Raw genomic sequence first — 21,741 nt, 5'->3', positions numbered from 1 at the left:
AAAATAGAAAGATCATAGATAGACGGGTACTTTATTTTCCCACAGGCTCTATCCAAGCTGGAAAAATAGGTGCAATTACAGTTTTAAAATAACAAATCTAGAATATACAAAACTGATTAATTCTGGAATTGTCAGGATCATACCAGGGGCACAAAATCTGCCTATTGCTGCAAATGAAGCAGGATAAATTATAATACGGCACTTCCCTTAGCAATTAACAATTAGAATTCATTTTTGTATAGCTTAATTACTGGCTTCTTTCTAATTAAATAGAAGAAGACATTAAGGTGTTTTGTGCACCATCATTTTACTTCAATCTCCATAGAAATGGATTTTGCTGTGGGGCTATTGGCACCGACACCTTAATTCAGTATGCCAGGACAGTCAACCTGCATTAAGTCTGCTGGCAAGCAAGTCATCCCACTGTCTTTTTAATTCACAAAACTATCCAACCATCCTAAAGGGTCTTGGCATGGCAATGGCTCTATAAACCCGAGGTGATGGGGGTCTATGCTGAGACATGGTAGAGGAAGGAACTGGAGTATGGCATTGCTCAGAGAAAGGAACGCTGGCACAGAACCTCAGCCAATAAGGGTCTCCCCACTCTAACTCCCTAAGAGATAGTTGTGAAATATTGAGGTCCTCCTGATGCACTTGATTAATTTATAAGTATATCTCTAATGCCTGACTTGGAGAGGGTATATGCCATGTACTTGGGAAAAAGGGCATATGGATGAGCCAAATACCAATCAAAGAGTTGCAAACAACTATAAGGAAGAAGCCATCAGAAAGGCAGTGAGAACTGTGAAATAAGCTGTCTGTGTGAACCCAGGAGTGAGACCTCTGAGAGATGGGACAGAGCACAGGAAAGAGCTCAAGAGACACTAAGCAGCACCTGGAGGATGTGCAGATGAGTAAAAATTAAGAATTTAATAATTGGTTCATTGCAGAAATCAAACATCACCACCAGATATTGGCCAGCTGACCCCTAGAATACTATCGATTCCAAATGAGTCAAAATAACTGATTTTAGAACTGAGAAGCCAAGCAAATGAGAAAAATAGCTTAAGCCAAAGAATGGAGCTGAGAGAGCATGTGGTTTCTGAGACAGTGAGCAATTGTTTGTTTGATTTGAGCAGAGGGTTAGATTTTACCCTGCAGAAATTAGCAACGAACCACTGAAGCCTCATATGCATGTGAAAGTTGATATCGAATAAGCAAGACCCTAGATGAATCAATGCATTTAAATTGAAAATACTGAAAGTAGCTGGACTGTCAGAACAACAAACCAATCTGTCTTGGAAGACTTACAGTCAGAGTGTTCCTTAGAAGCAAGGTTGGGAATACTTCTTCGCAGACACTTTGCACAGGTTGCCAGGACAGACAGATCCCTGGAAAAGATTATTTATGCTCTGTAAAGCAGAAGGGCAGTGGGAAAAAAAGATCCTCTATGAAAGAGATTGACAGATTGACTGACACAATGAACGATCTCAAATGTTACAATTGTAAGGATCAAGCAGGATCAGGCAGTGACCTGTTGTGTTGTGCATAGACTCACAAGGGGTCAGAAGCAATTCAATGACCCCTAAGAATGCACCCACTGAAAGGCGGAGAGTTTGTTTTTATCTCTGCTATGTACCCAGTGAGGAGCCTTGGTGACTCAGCGAGTCACGGGTTGGCTGTTAAACCATAAAGGAGGCAAGTCAAACACAGCAGCTACTTTGAAGGAGATATGAGGTCATCTGCTCCCATAAAGACTTAGAGTCTCACTAGAGAAATAAATCCAGAGACACTCGCATATGTATAAGAGAGAGCTTTAGATCAAAGAATAATTATATATTAAGAAAACATCCCAGCCCAGTCCAGATCAAGTTCACAAGTATGGTATTCGCTCATAAATCCAATATTAGTCCAGAAATTCCTTTTCAAACTAATGTACCCACTCAGAATGATGCCAAATACAGGACGATCACGGGCCAGTGGGTGAAAACTCTTGTGGATCCAATGGAGGTGGAAGCATCTCCAGGCCTCTGCCTTCCTTCAGTGCATCTCCATGTGACTTATCAACAGCAATGGTGAAGCAGAGAGCGAGTGCACTCTACCTCCAGGGAGGAAGAGAGAAAGTTCCCAGAATCCTCATGAGAAGTTGGCACCCACAAGGAGGCTGTGATCTGATTGACAGGCTAGATTCCACCCCTGCGATAGTTAAAGTTTATTGTGCCAACCTGGCTGATAAATATGTGCGGTTAATTTAAGGTCTGAGAGATAAATGGCTCAGTGAGCCTTGCCTTTCTAGTTCTCATGTCTCTTGCTTTCTGATAGTCAGACCAGACTGCAGCTGCCTTAGTCAGTTCCCTGCTTCAACTGGCAGGGCTCACTTCCTGCAAGACATCCCCGAGGAGAAGCGCATGGACCTATCCCGATACAGCCCTGGGTGCTTGAGCAGCCTTGTAGAGACCCCTGCCAGTGCTGAGATGTTTACGCACTCACTGATTTGGCTTTCCTCCTGCAGTCAGCGTCTGGGGGTGTTTTGTGAGATGGAGGAGGACTTTGTAGATTGGTGTGGGACATATGGGCTAATGTTAGATTTATGGGTTAAGACAGCTCTGGGTTCGGATGCTTTCTTCATGTACACTTACCCTTTTCATAAAACTCACTCTTATACCTATGAGTTTCTGTGGATTTGTTTCTCTAATGTACCCAGAGTAACAGAACCCCTTCACTCTTAAAATTCTCAAGTTGACACAAGATTATATAACTGCTACATAAGGCAAAGGGATATGAATGAGCACTTAATTCTAGGCTTAATCTAAGAAAAATTCATTCTTATAATATGGTCTTGCTTGATACTAACCCTCATGAAAAGAGCTCTGAAAAAATGGGTGTCATAGCAAAGCGTGGTAAAGAAATAAGATGATGCCCACTTATCGTCTAGAAAATTAAATGTTTATTTTTAAATAAGCAGCTATCTAAGGGGGAAGCCAACTAACTCTAGATGGAAGAAACACACCAGCTGTGTGATCCAAGGATTGCAAGTAATAAAAACCCCACCGGAGGAGGCTATGGTATCAGAACTTAAATTGTGAACGCTCTGTTTGAAGAAGGCTATGGATGACATTGCAAGCCCCAAATCCATTTACAGGGTCTACACATGGATTAAAGCTCCAGTGGTTATCCTCTGATTATAGCCAAGGTATTGAAATCTTTGCTATCAGACAGAGTGCATTGTAAGCCTGATTGTGGCAGATATAGTTAGGTTAAAATGTATTATCTTATCATTGATCTTCCCTTTGAACCATTTTACAGTTGTTTGCTTTACAAACAAAATATGAAGGGGAAAAACATGTGAATTAAGCCTCCGGTGAATTCCCTCTGATCATGGCCAGGAATGTGAATAACCTTGTTATCATGCATAGTGTATTGGAAAATTGAATTTTTTTTCAAATTGTTTTATTGGCAGCTCTTACAGATATTTTAGCAATCCATAATAATTAAATTAGAACCAGCATAATTGTACAATTATTGCCATCATTTTCAAATCACTTTCTTTCTTCTTGAACTCTGAGATCAGTTAGCTATCCTTTATCCCCGCAATCCCACCCTTTAGAAATATATATATGGTTTTTCAGCACAAAAAGATGTTCAGTTTATACATGGGTCATTGGTACCCGAGCAAGGTGTAACAACTCGCTGCCTGCCCCCCTGAGGTAACTGGACAAGCGCCCGTATCTTGCCGGTGATTGCTGTTTCTATGCTGTTCATTCAAAGCCCCGCTGACACTGCAGGGTTTTGAATGTTTGTTTACTCACATCTAACCAATCAGAGCCAGCCTATGACGTGGACGGCTCCAATTCACAGAAGCACCCGTAGTGATTCACTTACGCAGGCTGCTGAACTGGTAAGGATGTGTCTGTGGCTGTGCTCAGTCTCTCCCCTCTGGTCTCTGTGTAAATTCACATCCTGCACCCCCGCCCACACAGACTCTCCCCACCTCCTCCCAGCTAACACATCACGGTGGGGGGGGGGGGAGGCATTACCATGAAAGTTCTTTTTCAAAGTCTTGTTTTTTTATCCTATTAGAAATGGATACTCTTGAACCAAAACAAAAATGCCGGTCATATGAGGCTGGTTTCAAAATGAAGGTTGTGTCAAGAGCAGAAGAGAGCAATAACAGTATTGCAAGTAGGGAATTCTGTGTTGACGAAAAGCAAGTGAGGGAGAGGCAGAAAAAGAAGGCTGACTTGGAACAGATTCCAAAAGCTAAATAACCTCGTCGTGGTTTAGCGTCTTCTTATGGGGCTCTAGAGAGTAAATTGCATAAATGGGTTATGGAGTGCCATCAAAATGGTTACTGCGTAACATGCATGGGAATCCGCATACGCGCTCTACAAATGGATAAGAATGACAAATATAAAGCACCAGGCATTGAAAAATTTGCTGCATCAGCAGGATAGTGTACCCACTTCATGAATAGGTTTTGTCTATGTTTGAGACAAAGAACAAAGATTTCCCAGAAATTGCCACAAGACCTTGAAGAAAAAATTACCGTATGTCATTCCAGTCATTTATTATAAAACAAAAAAGGATTTATAATTGTGACCTGGCAGATATTGGGAATATGGATGAAACTGCCATGACTTTTGATCTTCCAAGCAACAAAATTGTGGCAAGTTTATGAGAAAACACCATTTTTATCAAAACCACAGGAAATGAAAAAAAAAGACTTTACAGTTGTTCTATCATGTTTGGCTAATGGAACTAAGGTGCATCCTGTCATTATTTTAAAAAGAAAGATCTTGCCTAAAAAGATCAATTTCCTACCAAGAATTACTGTGCGTGCACATGTTAAAGGCTGGATAGATGAAGACGGAACAAAAATATGGCTGGAAGAAATTTGGAACCGACGACCAGGAGCAGCCTTAAAGAAAAAGCCATCATTACTTGTTTGGGATATGTTCTATAGCCCACCTATTGGATGACATAAAAAAACTGGCAAAATCTAGTAAAGTTACTTTAGCCATTATTCCAGGTGGGCTTACATCTGCACTGCAGCCTCTGGATGTATCTTTCAATAAGCCTTTTATAGACCATGTGCAAAGGATGTGGCATGAATGGATGTCATCTGGTCAAGCCCGACTAACAAAAGGAGGAAATCTCATGAAGCCTGACAGAGTTAATAGCAAAGTGGGTTTGAGATGCATGGGAAGACATTCCAGAAGACATGGTGTGACGTGCCTTCCAGAAATGTAGTATTAGTAATGACTGCTTTGTATGAAAATGACAGCAGTGATGGTGATGACGGCCATCTCAGTGAGGACAGCGTCTATGATGACCTCACACCAGCTGAAGCTCTGCACTGGGATACGGATGATGATGAGGAATCCAGTTTTGAAGGATTTTAACTCTTTACATTTTTGCTTGGTTGCTGATTGAGCTCAGGGAATAGTACTCTTAGGTATCATTGTTGATACCTTATTGTTTTTGTTGAACCTATTTTCCACTAATGTTAAATGACTTGTTGTCCTTTTATTTATGTTTTTTATTTAAAATAAATATTTAAATACATTACCCCACTGATGTCTCAATTTTTAGTATTTTTATTTTCATTTGTTTTGATTACTGAAACTCACCAATAGCTTCTGCATTTTCCACCCTATGTCTATACTCGAGTCAATCAGTTTTTCTGGTTTCCCAAGTAATAATTAGGTACCTCGGCTTATACTCAGGTTGGCTTATATTCGAGTATGTACAGTATTTGGTTTTGCTGCATCTTACACAATGCAATGTATCCGTTCACCTACAATTTGGTTATGTATTCCTCTTGAGTGAGGTTATACAGTCATCATTGCTATCACTGTTCCCACCACCCCACCTCTCTTTCTGTACCCTCAGGGAATCATTACTCCCATTACTATTTCTGAAGGGTTTATCCACCTTGGATTGCATGCATTGCGCAATCTTAGTTACACAAATGATCAGTCTCAGGTCTAACAAGATTAATGAGGTAAAACTAAGACAATAATAGTAAGGGGAGGAAATATTAATGAACTAGAGGTCTTTCATGCCTTATCTAAGATCCCATCAACACCTTATGATCACACAGGCGGGTATGCTTCTTCCATGTGGGCTTTGTTGCCTCTCAGCTAGATGGCTGCTTGTTTATCTTTAAGCCTTTAAGACTCCAGATGCTGTATCTTTTGATAGCCAGGTACCATCAGCTTTCTTCACCACATTTTTTTATGTACCCATTTTGTCTTCAGGGATTGTGTTGGGAAGGTAAGCATCGCCGAATGCTGGATTATTAGAACAAAGTGTTCTTTCATTGAAGGAGTACTTGAGTCGAGGCCCAATGTCCATCTGCTATCTTAATATTACATATAAATGTAAGTACATAGATTTATTTCCCTATCATTATATATAAATATAGTTACATACTTATGTACATGCCTGTATTTAGACCTCTATAAATGTCTTTTTCCTCCTGCTTCTTTCCTCGATTTCCTGTTACTTTCCTCTTGGCCCACTATCATGTTCAGCATTCATTCAATTTCAGTAATTTCTCTTGGTTGCATTGACCTTGATTAAGCCCTGCTAGGCATCCTACGCCCGTCTGTCCATCAATTTTAGTTCACCTGTTGTTCTCTTGTCCCTGGGTTGGTTGACACCCCCCTTCTTTTTTCCCATCTCTCCCTCTACCTGAGCCCCAGAATCATCAGTCCCGTTGTTTTCTTCTCCAATTTTTTTATCCCACTAAACTTATCTAGATAGACATGCAGAGACAATAATAAGCACGAAAAAAGGTAAAGCCAAACAAAACAACAAAGGAACAACAGACAAACAAAATAATCCAAAAAAATAACAACAAAAAGAAAACCAATGACAAAAAATCTATAAATAGTTCCAGGTATCAGGCATCAAAGACTCAGAACAAAAAAATATCATACAAATGTGAATGAGAGGGGGAAGGGGTCATGGAGTGGAGACCCCAAGCCCCTCTGTACACAATTGGACATTCCCTTACAGAAGGGTCACAAGGAAGAGACGAGCCACTCAGGGTGCAGTATAGCACGTATGAAACATACAACTTTCCTCTAGTTCTTTAATGCTTCCTCCTCCTTACTCTTATGACCTCAAGTCTACCTTACAAATATGACTAGACCAGAACATGTACCCTGCTGTAGATAAGAGCTTGCAGGGAATCCAGGACATGTAAACCCATCAAGGTCCATAATAAAAATAGAGATACAAGGAGGGGAAGGGAGAATCAATCACAATGATCAACATATAACCACCCCCCTCCCCAAGGGGACAAACACAGAAAAGTAGGTGTAGGGGGACAATGGATGATGTAAGATAAGAAAATAATAATAATTTATCAAGGAGAGAGGGAATGTGGGGGAGGGAGGGGGAAATGAGGACCTGATATCAAGGGCTCAAGTAGAAAGAAAATGCTTTGAAAATGATGATGGCAACATATGTACAAATGTGCTTGACACAATGGATGAATGTATGGATTGTGATAAGAGGTATAAGAGCCCTCAATAAAATGATTAATTAAAAAAACTCTGAAAATAACAACAACAAAGAACTAAGGATAGTTATGTGTTTCATTGGTGCTCTACTGCACCCTGGATATATCATCCCTTCTGTGTGGCCCTTCTGTGAGGGACTGTCCAATTATCTTACAGGTGAGTTTTGGATCTCCACTTTCGTCTATGCTCCTTCACGTCAATTTGTTTGCTTGTTTTTGAACTTCTGATACCTATTTCCATAGAAACATCATGATCACACAGGCTGGTGTGCTTCTTCTATGTGGGCTTTGTTGCTTCCCTGCTAGAGATGGCCATTTGTTTAACTTCAACCCTTTAAGACCCCAGATGCTATATCTTTTAATAGCTGGGCATCATCAGCTTTCTTCACCACCTTTGCTTATGTAACTGTTTTGCCTTCAGCAATCTTGTCGAGAAGATGAGTATCATACAATTCAACATTATCAGAACAAACCATTTTGTACTGAGGTAAGATTTAAGTAGAGGCTCAAAGTCCATCTGTTTCCTTATTATATTTATATATATATTTATACAGAGACAATAAACCTATCTTTATATATTTACATATATCTATATTTGCACATATATATAATTTTACTTACTTTTTCCCTTTCTTTCCTCCTGCTCCACTATCATGTTTACTTGTCATTCACCACTCAATAATTCCTCTCAGATACCTTTCAATTGATCAAACATGACCAGGAACGTTATCCCATCCTTGTCATCAATTTTAGATCCTTGCTATTGATCCTGTCCCAGTCATTATTGGCTCACCACTTCCATCCCTCTGCCATCTACTCTCCCATCCCCCCTACACCCGGAAACATAGGTTCCCTTTTGGTCTCCATGGGATTTCTTATCCTGCCTATATACAGATAAACAAAAGAAAAAGAGAAAAAAAAGAATGAGGGGGTGAAAAAGAGAAACCATATGAGGGGGTATCCCCCAGGAAAACAGAAAAAAGCTCTGCTGGGGGATGCTTACATGGTATGATTTTTTTCCCTGCTAGGCAAGCAACTCACTCTCAGTTTGTGCACCCCTGTGGCGTCACCTGGGAAGGTTATCTCTGGTGGCTGTGCATTTTTTTTATAAAAGCAGTTTTGCTCAAAACTCAGTTTTCGTCATGGACAGTTTCAAAGAACAATCTTGGGCTGTGGAACTGGGCTTCCTGATCAGGAAAAATGCCAAAGAAACTGTTGTGATGTTGAACACAGCTTATAAAGACAGCACTATGGGAGAAGCTCGGGTGTATGAGTGTTTTTCTTGCTTTAAAAAAGGTGAAATGGGAATTGATGACAAGCCTCCTTTTCAATATCTGTCAACTGGTAGAGAAGTTATCTAGACTCTGGAAAAGAAGCCCATCCCTGCCCGATGGAGCCCCATTCCAGCTGACACAGTGAGAGGACGCAGCAGGATTTGGGAGTCCAGGTCCCTTTGCATGCACCTGAAGAAAAAAGAACCGGCCCAGAGCCTCAAGGTCATGGCTCCCATCTCCCAGTCCTACAGCTAGAATCCAACTGTTCCAGAAAGGCCTCCTGAAAGTTGGGAGACAACCCTGCTTCTCCAACGCCATCGTGGAGCTCGGTTCAGCCACTTTTAAAGGAAGATTTGGGAATGAGAAGGGTCGCTGCAAAATGTGTGCCTGGGTTCTGAGTGACCAGCAAACAGCGTTTCAAGTGGAAACATGCCGTGCGTCGAAAGAATAGCCCCAAAGCTACACAGATTCCCCACCCCCATCCCTCAAAAATGGTGATGAGACATGGTGCTATTCTTAGGACTCCAAAGGCAAACATCAATCAAGCCAGTGAAAGACACCATTGTCACTTCCCCCTGAAAAAGCTTGCTAAGTGAAATCACAGCTCGAGATGATGCTCACTTGTTTTTTTGATATGAGGGGGATAGGGCATTTGGAGTTCATTCCACCAGGTCAGACTGTTAATTAGGCTTTCTATTTAGAGGTTCTGAAAAGATGGCATAACAGTGTGTGACAACAAAGGCCTGATTTGTGGCAGACGGGGAACTGGTTTTGCCATCACGACAATGCATCTGCTCATGCGGCCATCTCAGCGCGACAATTTGGGGTAAAAAAAAAAAAATCATACCTCTCCTGCCCCATGCACCTTACTCACCTGACCTCACTGTGTGACTTCTTTTTGTTTTCATGAAGGAAGAGGGACATGAAAGGACAGCAATTTGGTAATGTAGAAGAGGTGAAGGGAAAAACAACAAGGGAGGTGCAGTCAGCCATCCTAACAGATGATTTTGAAAAATGTTTCCAAGAATGGATTCACAGAACTGATCAATGTATTAAGTGTAATGGAGAGTACTTTGAAGGTGTTAAGGTTGTTTTGTAAAACAATTAAACACATGGCTTTGAAAATAAAATATCCCCTTATACAAATAGTCCAAGTCTAAATGCTGTCCTGACCCAGAGCAGATGAGAATCTCTTTCTTAAATAACAAGCAAGCCTTGTTCTAATCCATCAGTCCAATCCCCTTTTCTTGGAAACAATTATTGCAGAGGTAGTTAGGTGAAAATTTAACACCTTATCATTTGATCACCTTTTTGACCCATTTTAAATTTGTTCTAGTTTGTATTATTTTCTGCTTTCTTTTCTATTGAAATTTTGCTTTGTTATCTTTGGGATTTTTTGTTTAGTTTTGAGCTTTTTCTATATATGAAACCCAGGATAGGTAAATCTATAAAGACAGTAACTATTAATGATTTCTTGGCGGCATGGCAGGGGAGGTCGGGGGGAATGAGGAACTAATAACAATGAGTACAAGAAAGAAGAAAATATTCTAATATTGATTATGGTGTTGATTGCACAACTCTTCTTAATAAGCTTGAACTGTGGAATTATATGATATATGAATTATTTTCCAATGAAACTGTCACACAGAAAAACATTTAGTCTCAGAAACCCTACAGAGCAGTTCTATTTTCAGAGTCATGTCCTATGGTGTTGATATTAGTCGAAATCAAGTTCATGGCAGCAGGTTCAGGGTTTATATACTCAGACTCTTAAATAGGGCCAGACAAGTATCAGGGTCTTGAAAATTATATGCAGATTGGATGAATACGACCAAAGCATGTTGAGCAAGGTGGTCCTACATCCCCACGCTCATTGGTGAAAAGGTCCTGTCTTTCTTTCTCCGCCCAGTCAACTTGTGAGTAAAATGACCCTGAGTTGCTCCCAACACGTTCTACTTACAACAGCATGAACTATCACCAGGCACCGCACCATCCTGCTGCTATGGTTGAGCCAATGTTGCAGCCACTGTGTCTATCTGCTCTTTTGTGCACTTTATGGAGCATGATGTCTGTTTCAAGACCTGTACTCTCCTCGTCACATGTCTAAAATATGTGCGAGGACGTCTTCACGTCCTTGCTTCTAAGGAGGATTATGACTATACTCCCTCCCAAACAGATATATTTGTATTGCTGGAAGTCCACAACGCTTTCAATACACTTTACGAACACCGAAATTCAAACGCATCAATTCTTCTCTGGTTGTCATTTTTTATTGTCCAGCTTTCATGACCATATGAGATGACTGAAAATATCATGTCTTGGGTCAAGTGTACCTTAGTTCTCAAAGGGACATCATCAGTCTTAGAAACTTGTTCAAAGTGTCTCTAGCACCAAATTTTCCAATTTGACCACTGGTTCCATAAGCATTGCTTATGGATCCAGGGAAAATTAAGTCCTTAACAAGTTTACTATTTTCTCCCTTTTATCCTGATGGTGTCTCTGGGGAAAGTTGTGTGGATTTTTGTTTTCTTTAGCCTGCAAGCAATCATCTTAGTCAGTAAGTGCTTTGAGTTCGTGTTGCTTTAAGCAAGCAAGGCTGTGTCATTTGCACATCACAGATGATGAAATGAGCTCCCACCTTGAGGCCATATTATTATTCATATAATACAGCTCCTAGAAGTATTTGCTAGACATCTAAATTGAAGAAGTGTGGGAAACACCCTTAGGCACATCTTTACTGATCTTAAACCGTGCAGTAGTCTCTTACTCTGTCTGACTACTAGTTAGTCCATGTACAGGCTTCGCATGACAGTGTCTGTCCTCCCCATTCTTTTCACTCTTTTCCATAGTTTGCTACGACACACAAAGGCGCAGTGTATAAAACACAAGTAAGCATCTTCTTGGTCTACTCTGCTGGCAGTCAAGGCTCATCTAACATGAACAATGATATTACTCTTTCCACATGCTCTTATGAATCAGGCTTGCTTTTCTGGCACCTCCCTGTCACTGGACTGCCACCGCCGTTATTGCTTGATTCTCAGCAAAATTGTATTTGCATGTGTTGTAAATGATGCTATGCAACAGTTTGGGTAGCCCTTCTTTGGAATGGGCACAAATATGAATATATTCAAGTCAGTTGTCCAAGAGCTGCCTTCCAATTTTTTTTGTATTTTTATTTATCTATTTATTTATTTAAAACAATTTATTAGGGGCTCATACATATTTCTTGGCATAGACCCATCAAAAGGCCAGTTGACTGTGTGAATCATAAGAAACTATACACAGTGTTGAGAAGAATGGGGATTCTAAAACACTTCATGGAGCTTATGAGAAACCTGTTCATAGATCAAGAAGCAATGTGTAAACAAAACAAGGGCATCCTGCATAGTTTAAACCCAGGGAAGGTTTGCATCAGGGTTGCACCCACCAACTATACAGATTCCATCCTGAGCAAAGCATGGCAACTGGGAGTACTCTGAATACTACCCTGTGATAAGAGGATGACACAGCTTTCTTGCTGGAAGCTTAAAGCACTTGTGATGAGGATTAAGAATTGCATCCTTCAGTATGGATTACGATGCAGTGTAAATAAGACCCAAAGCCTCTTAGCTGAACCAGTAGTTAACATCATAATAAATGGAGAAAAGGTTGTAGTTGTCGTGCATATTATCTTCCCTGGAATCAGGGCTCATGGAATCAGCAGTGAAGCGATCAAAAGATGCATGTGTTAGGTAAATCTGCTGCACAAGATCTCTTTAGAGTACTGAAAAGCAAAGATGTTACTTTGAGGACTAAAGCACTCTTAACCCAACCTATGGTATTTTCATACCTCATATGCATGTGAAAGTTGCACCTTCAATAAGGAAAACAGAAGAATTTTGGTACTGCAAAAGAATCCAGAAAGTATCATGAGCGAATCAAAGGACAAACAAATCTCTCTTAGAAGAAGTACAGTCAGAGTTCTCAGCAGCAAGAATGGAGAGTGTTTGCCCTACAGAGTGTGGACATGCCAGCAGGCCCCAGTGCCTGGAAAAGGACAGGCTGCTTGGTACAGTGGAGGAGCAGGGAAAGAGAGGAAGATGGATTGACCTGGGGTGGCAGCGATGGGCTCTGGCACAGGAATATTTGTGGGGATGGTGCAGGCCGGAGAAGTCTGCCATTGGGCTGTGCTGAGTCAGAACGGGTCAGAATGGGCCGATGCCACCTAATGACAGCAACGCCTGTGTTCAAGAGCAAGTTTCAGAGGCTCTTCTAAAATGACTTTGTTCCACTCTTGTCTTTTTAATGACCTTTGGCTTCAATTTGGGTGGAATTTAATTTAAATAGAATTTAGGGCTCTTGTAAATTGAATTAAAGGCATACTAGGGATTTCTAATTTTATTTCTACATGGATAAAGGTAAGAGGAAGTGGAAACAGCATTTCCCTCCCTATCTGCTTGGCTTGTCTTTCCTAAAGTCAATGCCTAATACTATTTAAAACTGTATATGCATAATTAAGAATCTTAGCAGCAGACCTGCCTTATATTTAACAAACATGTGGAATCTGGCCATCTACTAAGGCCTGGACAAACATGTTCAGCAGTTGATAGAAAAATGAATGGGTTGATAGAAGGTCTTCATTTTCTATCTCAACTTTTCCACTAGTATCCTTCCAGCCCAACCCTGACAGCCTCCATTGATATTCTCCTCCTCCCACTTCATTGTCTTAAGAACTGTACCTATATCCACTTCATTGCTCATATGTTTTTCTTACCGACCACATTCAATTCATTGAGGCTCCTGCATTTTAACGCAGAAATATATTTGCTACTTTATCCTCGGAGTCACAAGCATTACGTTTCTGGATTTCTAAAACAACATATTTTTTCTTTATTGTTATTCTTACCTTTCTCCAATCTATCCATTCTCCACAGAGCAGAAGCAGCCATCTTTTGGTTATGTAACTGGTCAAAATATTCCCTTCCCACTACATATAAAATACCCAAACAGACCTCTATCGCTACCTAAAACTCCCTGGTGGTGCCGTGGTTAAATGTTTGCTGGGTAACCGAAAGGTTGAGGATTCTTCACACCTACCAACTGTCCCAATGGAGAGATTCTATCAGTCTGATGCTCTGAAGATGCCAGCCTTGGAAAGTCTACGAAACAGTGCTTCTCTGCCCTAGGAATCGCAATAACAACGCAACTACCTACCCATTGACTACTGTGGACACATTGGCTTCTGCAACATTTCTTTCTATTTTTCCCCTTGCTCACTACCCAAAGCCAAGCTTTTGCCAGTCCCTTCAATTCACACACACTGTTCTCTCTGCCTCCAGCATTCATCCTGCTCTCCTAATGATGAGCTCCCACATGACTTCCATATTCTGCTTACATGTGAATTCCCTAAAAAGACGTTTTTCCATGATCTTGAGTACTGCCTAATATACTCCCCACCTACTCCACAGTATTATTTTGTATTTCAGCATCTGGATTATCTCCTCCGAAGCACTTTTAAAAATCTTCAATTCCACTTTATTTTCATATTTAATTTTATGTCCATTCCACTAGGATATAAAATCTGACAATAACCATGTCTTCATCCTTATTACTATATTCCCAGAACCTAACACCCATCAGAGTGCATGGCATCCTGTAAGTACTGAATAATTTAGTTACACTATATGTTTTCTCCTACTTCCGGTCCCAGTAACATGCTGCCAATGTGACAACAGTCTCAAATCCCTCACCAATAGTTGTAGCTCGAAATTCCACTGCCATGGCCTACAAAGAATCTACCATTCCCATCCAACCTCCAACCAACCGTCAGGCCAGTCGCTGTGCAATCTAAGCATGATTTTGGGACGCCTTCATGTTTACACTGTCCTTCATAGGCTTTCCCGTACTTTGCCCAAAGCTGAAGACCCAGCATTCAGGCTCTGAAGTTTCTTGTGTTTATTGGATTCTATTTTCTCGACTCCTATCTCTGCAATTGAGTAAATATGTGTCTTTTAATGGATGAATGGATAAACAAACTGCGGTATATCCATACCAGGAGTATTATCAGTGATTAAAAAGAAGCCGTCAACACACAAGAAGACATGGGGGAAAACGTAAGTTCCTATTTCTCAGTGAAAGAAGTCAGTCTGCAAAGGCTGTGGCCTGACGGCGTGACATGGTAGAAGAGGCAAAGCAGTACAGGGAGTGGAACAAAAATTCAGTGGTTGCCAGGAGATCAGGGAGGAAAAGTATGAATGGATGGAACATGGGCCATTTTGAAGGCAGCGAACCGATCTGTATGATACTCTAATCGCATACATTTATCAAAATTCATAAAACTGTTCAACTTCAAATGTAAATCATCCTGTGAACTATAACTTAGGTTAATATGATGTACAAATATTCACTCATCTATTGCAGGAAAATGGCACACAAATGAAAGATTGAATAAAGGAGAGAGGGTGTAGTTTGCATACAATGCTTATGTAAACCTAAAAATGCTTTTAAGAATAAAGTCTATTTAATAAAATATAATTAAAAGCAGAGGCCTGACTCACATACCACAGCTCCATCCAGAGTGAGTCAGGGGCTTACTTTGATTATACTGGGCTTTAATTTCTTCTTCACAAACGAAATTGTTGGACAAAAAAGACCTCTTCTGGACCATCTGTTCCTAAAACTTTATTATTCCATTTCATTTGTAAACTATGATAAAATATATTATGTGTGTGTGTGTGTAGCTGGCCCCAAATCAACTGCATTACTAAGAGTTGCTGTCTCCCCTTCTCCACATTGTTTCTTTCTCTTGTCACTCCCTCCATTCTCGCTAATTCTGGAACCGAAGTGCCAATAAACAGGATCTAGCTTTGGCCCATTCTGGTCACTTCAATTAACTGAGACGCTCAATTATCTGTTGCAGAGCCTCCAACGTGTATCCTGGGCAGTGTGCCCTCTCTGAGAAGTGGGCGTTCACTTTCACTTCTCTTTCAACTTAAAAAGGGCAGCTAGATCATTTTCACCATTTTCCCATTAGAGAAATGCTGACTTCTCTGTGCCACCTCTCCTGGTCCCTCTGACCAGACCATCAGATTTGCTGGCACGAAATAACAGGAATGATAAAAGTGGAAGAGAAACAGATGAAAAGCAAAAGCAAAACCAAAACATAATAAACTCTACGTCCAATATTTCATATAACAGGGCCATTCTATAGTAACCATCAATGATGCATATACCAGATCATCAAAAATAAGGGATTTATAATTATGTAGTAAAATATGAAGCCAGTGATTCAGGGACCCATACAATGAGTTGGAAGAAGATGCTCTGTGAACACTCCTTGATCATGGCGGTCAAGCAAGCTTGGATATCAGAGCCACGGGCTGCAGTGAGAGGTACACACATGTAACAACCACTCCTGCCCTGAGGTAGAAACCTCCCTCCAATTCTCTAATTAACTTGGACTAATAAATTAGTCAAAGCCAAGAAGTAGGAAGGAAAACCAATCACGAGTGAATGGTTTGAACATCATGACAGGCAGCTCAAAGCATGCGGACAGTGCCCTGTGGGGATAACTGTGGATCACCGTCCTGGGGGTAATCTGGAGGAGTCTTGCTTCCTCCTGTATAGATTAAATATTAAAATAAATACACAATTTTTAACACTGCAGCTTCTATATGTGTTCAAAGGAAATCTTTCTCCAAAATTAGTAAAGTCAACAGGTCAAAACCTGGCTATTCTCAGAACCTCTCCCCCAACGACAGACCATTTCACAGACAAGGTCCAGAGAAGCACAATCGATGGTCTTTCAGGCACCCTCAAAGGCAACATTTGATTTAATTCGTTTATTAAATAGATGGCATATTCTACTTCCTTGTAGACATGTGTGCAGACAGTGACACTAATTAACAAACCCCAAATATACCTGGTCTTATATTAAATATTTGCATAAAATGTTTAAATCACAAAGGAAAAAATATTTCATGTCTGGTCTCAAGAAATATAAAGGGGATTCCTAAACTTTGAATACTCTCACATTATATTATACATTTCTTTCAATTACTCTTTTAAATATATATATATAATCTATTCACTTATTATTTTGCCTCTCCTAAAGCAGTTTGTACCTGTAAATATTTACAGTCTCAAGAACACTATTAGGTCCACTATGATGGTGCTGCCCTGTGTTTCAAAACAATGATTTTCACAAACATAATACTGAGAGAAAGAAGCCAGTGTAGAGTCTTCAGAGGGTACAAGGAGATCCTTTGGGGTGCTGTATTATTTAATTTATCACCACTATAATCATACATCTACTTTGTGTATATATTGTGCTGTACACTCAGGATTTATGCACTGTAATCCTTGTATATGATACACCAATTTAAAAAGTTGACAATAGAGGAAGTTAGTTTCTTGTGCCAACCTGACTGATAAACACATGTGGGGTTAATTGAAGGGCAGAGAGATAAATGGCTCAGTGAACCTCGCCTTTCGAATTCTTGGATCTCTTGCGCTCTGATGGTCGGACCAGGGTGCAGCTACCTTTGCCAGTTCCCTGCTTCAGCTGACAAGGCTCACTTCCTACAAGACATCCTCAAGGAGAAGCCAAATGGACCTACCCTCATGCAGCCCTGGGTGCTGGGGCAGCTATGTGGAGACCCCTGCCAGCGCTGAGATGCTTACACATTCACTGACTTGGCTTTCCTCCTGCAGTCAGCGTCATTGCGTGTGTTTTGTGAGATGGAGGAGGACTTTGTGGATTGGCGTCGGACATATGGAATAATGTTGGACTTGTGGGCTTGGGCAGCGCTGAGATGGGATGTTTTCTTGATGTGCACTTGACCTTTATATAAAACTCTCTCTCTCTTTTAATTAATTGATTTAATATATTGAAAACATTTTTTAAAATAATTTTATTGGGGACTCATACAACTTTTATCACAATCCATACATACATCAATTGTGTAAAGCACATATGTACATTCATTGCCCTCATCATTCTCAAAACATTTGCTCTCCACTTAAGCCCCTGGCATCAGGTCCTCATCTTTTCCCCTCCCTTCCCCCTACCCCCTCCATCATGAGCCCTTGATCATTTATAAATTATTATTTTGTCATATCTTGCTCTGTCCCACGACTCCCTTCCCCCGCTTCTACATGTGGTCTCCTCCCTGGGGGACAAGACAACAGACTGAACTCTTTATAGGACTAGAAAGCTTCATCTTGCTTCCTCAGAGCTGGGTGATGATTTCAAACTGCTGACCTCACAATTAGTAGCCCAACACATAATTTACATATACTAATTCGAAGCAGAAACCAGGCAAACACATTACTTCGGGGAGAATAATGAGTTTCTGGGAGTAAAGCTGTAGGGGCAGAGTAGCACTATTAGTAACAGTTTATTACCCCAATAGCTGTTATATGCGTATGTTAAATATTCACCCATCCTTTTGGATTTGTTTGGTGCCTGTTGTCCCTCAAATATTTCCCATTTGTAATGGAAATGTCTACCTTGTGCCTGTTATGCCGTTGTTTTAGTAAGCAGATAAATTATACTATAGATTTTATAAGTTCATGGATAAAGAGAACTGTTGCCCCATTGATATTTGGGTTTATGCCAATTTTTGATCCTTCGATGTCGGCTCTTCCTATCATTGTGAAGCAGAATTCACCAGGCGTTGGATTGTTCACCCTCTAAGAGGGAACATCAGCTGGGTTTAGACCATCGTGAGACAGGTTATTTTACCCTACTGTTGATGTGTTGTTGCCATGGTACTCCTGCTCAGTATGAGAGGAACTGCAGGTTCAGACATTTGGTGTATGTGCTTGGCTGAGGAGCCAATGGGGCGAAGCTACCATCTGTGGGATTATGACTGAATGCCTCTAAATCAGAATCCCGACCAGGAGGAACTATAGGGCAGTGCCGCAGAGCCGCTGGAGCTGCCGTTGGACTTGGATAGCTGGCACCCAGCCATCCCCACAAGCCAGTGGGCTGTGCTTGCATCAGGACCTGGGTCTGATACGGTGTGCCCCTCCTCCTGGGAAATGGGGCGTGGCCAGAAAGGCAGCCGCCCCCCTGCCCTTCACGCAGTGCACATTCATGGGGAGGCTAGTGCTAAACCATTCATAGATGACCTGCTTCTGGATAGGGTTTCATACATAGCAGAGCAGCTCCCTCGCTCGATCTATTGAAAGTCAGCCCTCGACACAAGGATTTGCAGAAAAGAAAATGATAAAATAAAAGAAAACAATAAAAAAATAAAGAAAAACTAAAAAAGATAAAAAGAAAAAATAAATGAAAATTGAAAAAAACCTCTTATACACGAGTTTATGTGGATTTGTTTCTCTAAAGTACCTAAACTAACACAACAACAATAATATATACAGAGTTACATTTTCAAATTCAACCATGAAGACTCTGAAATATTACCCTGGTCATTATATGGAGTATTATTTCACTTCTCGGCCTCTCTCAAGAACAACAAAGCAGAGTTTTGCCAAAAGCCACCACTTAGTAAGCTCCAACAAGGGAAGAACATTCATGAGAATTAGAACATGCATGACCAGTTAAATAAGGACCCTGTGGAAAGTTGTTTGATATATATAAATATGTGTGTGTGTGTGTGTGTGTGTGTGTGTATGAAATGAGTGGGGAATACAACTGTATTCATATCTATATGTTAAGAATTAAGGTTGTAGATGTACATTGGGCCTCTTACTCAGATACTCCCTCAATCCAAGAACACTTTGTTCTAATAACCTGGCATTCCATGTTGCTCACCTTCCCGAACAATCACTGAAGACAAAATGGGTGCATAAGCAAATGTGATGAAGAAAGCTGATGGTGCCTGGCTATCAAAAGATATAGCCTCTGGGGTCTTAAATGCTTGAAGATAAAAAAGTGGCCATCTATCTCAGAAGCAACAAAGCCCACATGGAAAAAGCACACCCGTCTGTGAGATCAAGAGGTGTCAATCAGATAAGGTATCAGGCATCTAAGACCCAGAATAAAACCATACCCAAGGTGAATGGCGGTGAGGGGGGTGGAATGGGAGTGGGGGAACGAAGTGGTGACCCTATGTCCCATCTGTAGACAATTGGACGGCCCTTCACAGAGGGATGAGCCAGTCAGGGTGCAGCATAGCACTGATAAAACACATAACTTTCCTCTAGCTTTTTGGTGCTTCCTTCACTGCACTATCAAGACCTCAATTCTACCTTACAAATCAGATTAGACCACAGCATGCACACTGCTACAGATAAGAGCCTGAAACACAGGGAATCCAGGCTAGACAAACCCCTCAGGACAAACAAGGAGAATAGAGATACCAGGAGGATTAGAGGAGGGTGGGGGAAGAAAAGAGGAATCAATCACAAGAATCAATCTAGAGCCTCCTCCCAGGGGGATGAATAATGAAAAAGTGAGTGAGGGGCGAAGGAGGATGATGTAAGATATGGAAAAAGCAATCTATAACTTATCAAGCGTTCGTGAGGGATAGAGGGCAGGAGATGGAGGGGAAAATATGGGGAGCTGATATCAGGGGCTCAAGTGGGAAGAGAATGCTTTGAAAATGATGATGGTGGCATATGTGCAAATGTGCTTGACACATTGGAGGATTGTATGGATTGTGATAAGAGATGTAAGAGCCCCCCCAATAAAAGTTAAACAAAACAAAACATTGCATATATTCAATTTCAACTCATGGAGACCACATGTGTGTCAGAGTAGGGCTTTGCTCCAAGGGCTGATTTGTCAGAAATAAACAGCCAGGTTACTCTTGCAAGGTACTTCTGGTTAGTCTCTAAACCACCAACATTGTGAAAGCACTCAAGTGCTGTGACCAGGCACCAATTTGTACCATCCAGGAACTCCCTACTATTTTGACAGGGAGGCTGGAATTTCTGAGTGAAAAGGGGACTAAATATTTTGGCCAAAAATAAACACTAGCATCCAACCAATTCAAACAAACATGTCATCTTGTGTTTTTCTCATCTCAAAACTACATACAGCCTTTCTATTAAAACCTGAAACATTGAAATGAAAAGCCAAGGGTAGAGATAATGAGAATGAGGCTCTCCTGGAATGAAATGTTAAATTAGCAGCTATGTCTTCGCATAAATTCAATTTTTGGAAAATGAAAATAAGAAACATATCAAGTAGATACATAGGTCCAAGAACAAAAATGGTAATAGTGACTATTTTCTCAGTAGTTTATTATACTATAAAAGCTTTAAAAATTATATTTTAAAAATATTCATATGCTTTCAATAATAACCATGGCATGTTGTGACTATGTTTTTCTTATGATTCTTCACAGATTAAAACAGTGTCATTTTAAAAGTACATTCAGCTATTATTCACACATGCCTTAAATAGAAGCTATGAACATTTTTATAAACAACAATAAAAAGTGAAATCTTGGGTTAGATAGCAGTTCCTACTGAGATGTTTGGTATACTAAGTAACAGTTAAAGTTAAACAATTAAATAATGAAAACACCATAAAGTTAATTATAACAAATTCAATCAATTAAAGGCCAAAATTACTTAACTCTTTCCATGGAATTTTGCTAAGTTCAGAAATACCAACTCTGAAGTTAAAAAATTGGATCTAAAAAGTTGTGCAAGTTATGAAAATGATAAATCCTGGCTTATATTTTCAGATTTCTGTTTCCTCTAAAGTCTTGTAAAAAGCAGTGAGTATTTATTTATACACTATGAGATGATTTGAACAATTGACATTTAATGGACAGGTTGAAGTCATACAATTGTAACATTGGGGAGAATCTCAGAAGTTCACTTCTTTCAGCTCATTGTTTTACTTACAGGCAAACAACAGCATCAATCTGTAAGGTGAATTGTGCTATTTATTTCAATGAGTGACCTGAAACCAGAATTCAAGTCGCCTGAATCCTTCTACTCTAAATACATGCTACCTCTTGAAAATTCCTTGTGGAA

This window comes from Tenrec ecaudatus, chromosome 3 (genome assembly GCF_050624435.1).
Source record: "Tenrec ecaudatus isolate mTenEca1 chromosome 3, mTenEca1.hap1, whole genome shotgun sequence".
Taxonomy (NCBI): Eukaryota; Metazoa; Chordata; class Mammalia; order Afrosoricida; family Tenrecidae; genus Tenrec; species Tenrec ecaudatus.
Note: the sequence above shows the minus strand (reverse complement) of the source record.